Genomic DNA, 5,980 nt, shown 5'->3' with positions numbered 1-5,980 from the left:
CGCATCCCAACAGCAACGCAAAACAGTCCACAAAACAATAACATTACTACCAAGCCTTTCGATATATATTTCACAAGTTCTAGCTTCAATGGCTTAGCCGCAACTTGGATAATCTTAAATACATATAGAGTAAGAGGTTCCTTACCTTTATACAGAAATAAAAACACCAATTTGACCTTAAAGTTCCATGAAATATCCCTCCAATGCTGCCACAAAATCAAAAAAGCGAAACTAGCAATCAATTAGTGTTTTTCGGCACTAGAATCACTTTAGAAGGCTTGAAATCACCTAGGATTGATATTAAGAACATGAGGGAGTATTTACAGAACATAAAATCTTTAAAATAACATCCCACACGGGCTGTAACGACACAAAAATGAGCAACAACAAGAAGAACAAGAGACTTACTAGCGCCACGGAATTCCCGACACTTGATTTGTGTTGTTTGCCCCTTTTTTGGGTCTTGAATCTTGAGAGAACCTTGAGAGGATGTTCCTAGGGTTCTAAGGTCTGAAAATAGTGAGAATAAATGACTTAAAACGGGTTGGAGGCATCCTATATAGGTCCAAATATCTTAAACCGCCTTAGTGGGCCCCATAGAGAGGTGATTGGCGCAGTCTCGTGAAAACACAAATATCTCTCTACTCCGAGATCATATCGATGAACGGTTTAATGCGTTGGAAACTACACTCATAGATCTTTAATTTGGTTTATAGATCACCCCGTAATTCCTTGTAAATTAGGAGAAAAGATTAGAAATATTTGACCTAATATTTAAGTAAAATTATGAACCTAAGTTGCGACAACTTTTGTCGACTTTTGTTTCATAACTCGTTTGAATTCAAGACTTATGATACGGATATTATATGATTAAAATACCTTAATAAATGCACTCTTGAGTGTATTAATCACTGTTAGATTACTTGAAAATACGAGTTACAACATCCTTGATTCATTTAACTTCTAATACTTGTTAATCACCCTTATACACTCTTGTATCACTTAAGACCAATAGGATTGACTTATTATCATATCAAAGATAATTCCTTCTTGGATTTATGTTAACTAATATATGGCATGAACTAACACATGTGGATATGGGTTGTAACAATTTAGAAACTTGAGGACATGTTGCGTACTTGCACTCTTGATTTCAAAGGTAGTTGGGATGACCATTTGCCACTCATAGAATTTGCTTACAACAACAGCTTCCATGGTAGTATCCAGATGGCACCATTTGAGGCATTGTATGGTAGGAGTTGTAGGTCTCCCATTCAGTGGTTCGAGGTTGGATAAGCGGAATTAATAGGGCCGGACCTCGTGTATCAGGCCATGGGGAAAGTCAAGATTATCAAGGAGAGGTTGAAAACTTCTCATAGTCGCCAAAAGTCTTACTCGGATGTCTCTCGGAGAGATTTAGAGTTCAAAGGAGATGATTGGGTATTTCTTAAAGTTTTCCTCTATAAAGGGTATCATGCGGTTTGGAAAGAAGGGAAAATTGAGTTCGAGGTATGTTGGACCATACATAATCATTCAGAGGATTGGTCCAGTGGCATACAAGCTCGAGCTGCCACCCGAGATTTCACTGTTACACCTAGTCTTTCATGTGTCCATGTTGAGAAAGGTAATAGGAGATACGTCCACTATTGGGCCAGTTGAAACCATTGAGGTTAACGAAGAGCTGTCGTATGAAGAAGTTCCAGCAAGTTCGAAAATTGAGAAATAAAGAAATTTCCTCTGTAAAAGTGTTATGGCAGAACCAACAAGTCGAGGAAGCCACTTAGGAAGCCGAGCAAGAAATGAAAAAGAAGTGCCCACATTTGTTTGAATAGTCATATAATAGCTTTTGTGTATTTAGCCCTATGAACTATCATCTTCTGGCTTGATCTATGTAAAACTGTCCCCTTTTTGGTAATATGTTGCCTATACGTCCATGGTTGATGTTGTACAAGTTATATTATATCTATTGAATATGTTTATACTATTAGGATATGTTTCTAGGGCTCTCTGATAGGTAGATAGGCCTAGTTACAAAGGAAACTCTGGCGAAATTTTTGGAAATTTAGGGAGTTAACCAAATTTAGGGTTGTGGATATGTTTCATGTTGTGAGAAGTTGAGGTTGCATAAACATTCTGAATAAGTGATCCTTGATCCTCATTCGAGGACGAATGATCTTAAGTGGGGGATGATGTAAGGCTCCGTAAAGATTTCTGCTCAAAAACCCGAATCTCGTGGTGTTAAGTTAGGCATAATGTTTTTCAGAAAAGTGCGATTCTGCGGTCGCATATCAGGTATGCGAGCCGCATAGTCGCCGCAAAATGAGTCAGTATGTTTGTCAAATTTGGGGTCCACTATGCGTTCAAGTATGCGATCGTATAACCAATATGCGGACACCATAATCATCGCATATTTCCCTTTGGATTTTTGTAAGGGGCAGTTCTGCGGTGCATTATGCGACCGCAGAACGGGTATGCAGACCACATTTCTGCTGCATACCAAGACAGTGTGTTCAGGTTTTATGGAGCATTTTTGCGGTCCATTATGCGGGACACATGTCAGCTTTGCGATTGCAAATGCGATCGCAGATACGAATCGGGGCTCCAGTTTTCTAAATTTTAAACCCGACCCCCTGTCGTTAAAGTTGAATTGTTGCATTGAGTATTATTTTACATAAATTGGTGTTGTAACCTTATATGTGTGAAAGGTGTGTCTCAACATGATCAACGTGCTATCTTGATAACTTGAAAGAGGCAAAATACATGAATTCTGTAGTGAAATGCTTAGACCTTAAATTTAGATCGAAGTTGCATTGTTGTGCCATCTACGTGAAGTCTTATCTATGCTTACAATTTAAATTGTTCTCGTGTGCACCTACTATCCTAAATGTCAAAGATAATATTGAAATTGGGAACGATGTAAAATGCGGCGTAGTGCCAAGAATGATATGATAAGTTATGGCCCCAAGTGCCTATGAAATGATATATGTGAAATGAATTTGTTAAGGAGAAGGGAACAACACCTTGGTAAGGCGGCCTAGCCGATCAGGCCGAGATCGGATTCCACTCAAGATAGCGGTGGTATTGTGAATGAATTCCAGAAAAGAAGGAAAATGGGATTGTAATTGAAGCATATGTCTCAAATGAGGCAACCTAGCCGATCGGGTCGAGATCGGACTCCGCTAAAGATAGCGGTGGTATTGGAAACATATGATGAATAGCATGGAATACCCAAACTAAAAAGCTATGGAAAAATTATGTGGAAGTTGTATGATTCTTTTATTTGATAATGTGGTGATCGTTTAAAGCTTGAGTTATACTTGTGATTTCTTATTCTTGTATGAAAGTTCTTTCTAACTAGATGGTGTTTAGTTATACATACTAGTACTATTCTATGGTACTAACGTCCCTTTTGCCGGGGGCGCTACATTTTTAAATGAATGTAGGCGGCTCCATTGCAGATAGTGCGGGTCGCGCATAGCTGAGTACCTTCTTCTTGAAGTCTTGGTGAGCCCCTTTCTCCTTCAAGGGGTTTATATTGCACATCTTTTGTTGTAGAGTTCTACTTTTGAGGTATAGCTGGGGCCTTATTGTTGGCATTGTCATAACTTGTCTTTTCATCCTTAGAGGCTCCGTAGACATATGTGTAGGTTATGTACGAGCATTGGATGGGTCTACGAACTATGATATAATTCTAATTCTTGCTTTTCTAGAAGTGTACTTGTATGGAATCTTGGAACTTATCGACTGTCTAATGTTGTTATTTAAAATGAACTAACGATGTAGAATTCACTATCTTCCCTCGTCTAAATAAATGAATGAAAGCATGGTTTCCTTATTCGTATCGAATTGGGTAGGAAGTGTTTGATAAGGCTTGCTCAGTTGGGTTTTCTCGATTGAGCGTCGGTCGTGTCTCCCAAGGTTGGGGCATGACATTTATGGTGGGATACCTGTCATATCTAAGTGGGTCCAAGAGAAACAGTCGACATTATTACTAAGGAACTGAATAAACTCTGCCCTGAGTTTGGGGGTTAGCCCCGTTCCTAGGTATACCTTGCGATCCAGGAGGTGTTTGGTCAAAACAGTTTGCTCCAGCTCTTCGACTGTTGACTTGGTTGTCTCGGATTCCTCGAGGGCGACAAAGGTTCGAGGTGCGAATAAGTCTTCCTCGTCGTTTTCAAGGGTTCGCACGCTTCCCTCCTCTTCCGAGGTCGGGCATGCGGGGGTTGGTGTCTCATGGTGGACCACAAACATTTCCCTCGCTGCCCACTATTCCCCTTGTATGGTCATGATGCCATCCGTAGTGTGAAACCTTATCACCTGGTGCAAGGTTGAGGGCACTACCCTTATGTTGTGTATCCAAGGTCTTCCAAGTAGGGCGTTGTGTCTCATGTCACCGTCGATGGCCTGAAACTCGGTATTCTGGGTCGTGCTAGACGTGTCGATCGGGAGAATGATTTCTCCCTTTGTTTCTTCTCCGATCATGTTGAAACTGTGGAGGACCTGAGGAACGAGAACAACTTGATTGAGTAGCCCTAGCTGCTCTACTACTTCTGACCTGATTATATTAACCGAGCTGCCTGGATCCACGAGCACGCGCTTTATTCTGGTGTTGTTTGAGAGAAACGAGATTACTAGCGCGTCGTTGTGCGGTTCCATCGTAGCTTTGAGATCCTCCTCGCTGCATATGAGGGATTCTCCAGGTAAGCATTCTTGGTCCGACCCCTCCCCTGTAGCGGACGTTGTCGCTCGTTTGGACATTGGTCCTCGGGCAACGTTGGCTCCCCCAATAATCATGTGGACACCAGCCTCTAGGTCAGTCGTGCCCTTTTCTCCATCGCCTTCAAGGTTCCGGCTTCCCATTTCACTAGCCAAATCAGGCGCTTCGTCCTGAAAAAAAGAGATCTTTGGGTGAGAAAAAGCGTGAAAGATAACGTGCGTTTGTGCAATAGAACCAGCAAGAAAATAACCACTATTATTTTTAGCCCCACGGTGGGCGCCAAACTGTTTATCATGAAAATGGTAACAATAATTAAATTTGTAAATGGGATTCTAAAAATGCGTGATCTATTTCCGAGCTAGTTGTTAGAGCAGTTGATGCTAATAAGGAGAAGTTTAATGACTAAATGCAAGCTAAAACGAGATAGTAATTGAACCGAAGGGCCTACTGCCCGGGTATAGGTCTGGTCGATGGGGGACCTCAGGATCGATGTCGGGGTCGAGCTCGAGCTATCGGAGATAGTCAGGGATGGGATAACAGTTGAGTATATAATTAAACAAGGATCTTCGCGGCCAATACTGAGCAATACAATGAAGAACTAGTAAGAAAGCAATGAATATTATGGCGACTTTGGGCCAGCGAGAACAAGCAAGTTATAAAGAAGAGAGAGAGAGAGTGTGAGATATTATTGCACTTGTGGAGAAATGGAGCAACATCAGCCGAGTCTACAAAGTAATGGGGATCCCCTATATATAGGAGGGGAATCCATTATGGTACAAAACACGTTAATCGTAAAAGTATGGAGATAGGATGGCGAGACATGACATCTTGAAAATAGGCCCCGGATAGACCAACCATGTCAGGTTAAGTCGCGTGCCTTGGGAACTCCCCTCTCGCCTGTCATAACTTGCTTTACATGTCAGAATACGATATCATTCAGACTGATATGTATGATGAGCCTCAAGGATGAGTCTCGACCTTGGCTTCAAGCTTCGAGGGGCACCACTGCGAGATGGTTCTATGATGTGGGGAATCAGGCCCCTAGATTCGCCGTACACAGAAATCAAGTAAGGTAATTAGGGGTGAATGAACAGGGGTCCAATTAAGGAAATAGTTAGCAAGAATCAGTAAATAACAAATAAGGCAAGAGGAAACCAATTAAAGGCAAGAAGTTCAATCAAACCGAGTAGAGTAGTAAGAATCAAGGACTTTGTTAGGGAAACGAGCTCAATTCAAACTAAAAATAAGAATTTTAGAATAATC

Source organism: Nicotiana tabacum, chromosome 6 (assembly GCF_000715075.1).
Source record: "Nicotiana tabacum cultivar K326 chromosome 6, ASM71507v2, whole genome shotgun sequence".
NCBI classification, from domain to species: Eukaryota; Viridiplantae; Streptophyta; class Magnoliopsida; order Solanales; family Solanaceae; genus Nicotiana; species Nicotiana tabacum.
This window is presented reverse-complemented; position numbering follows the sequence as displayed.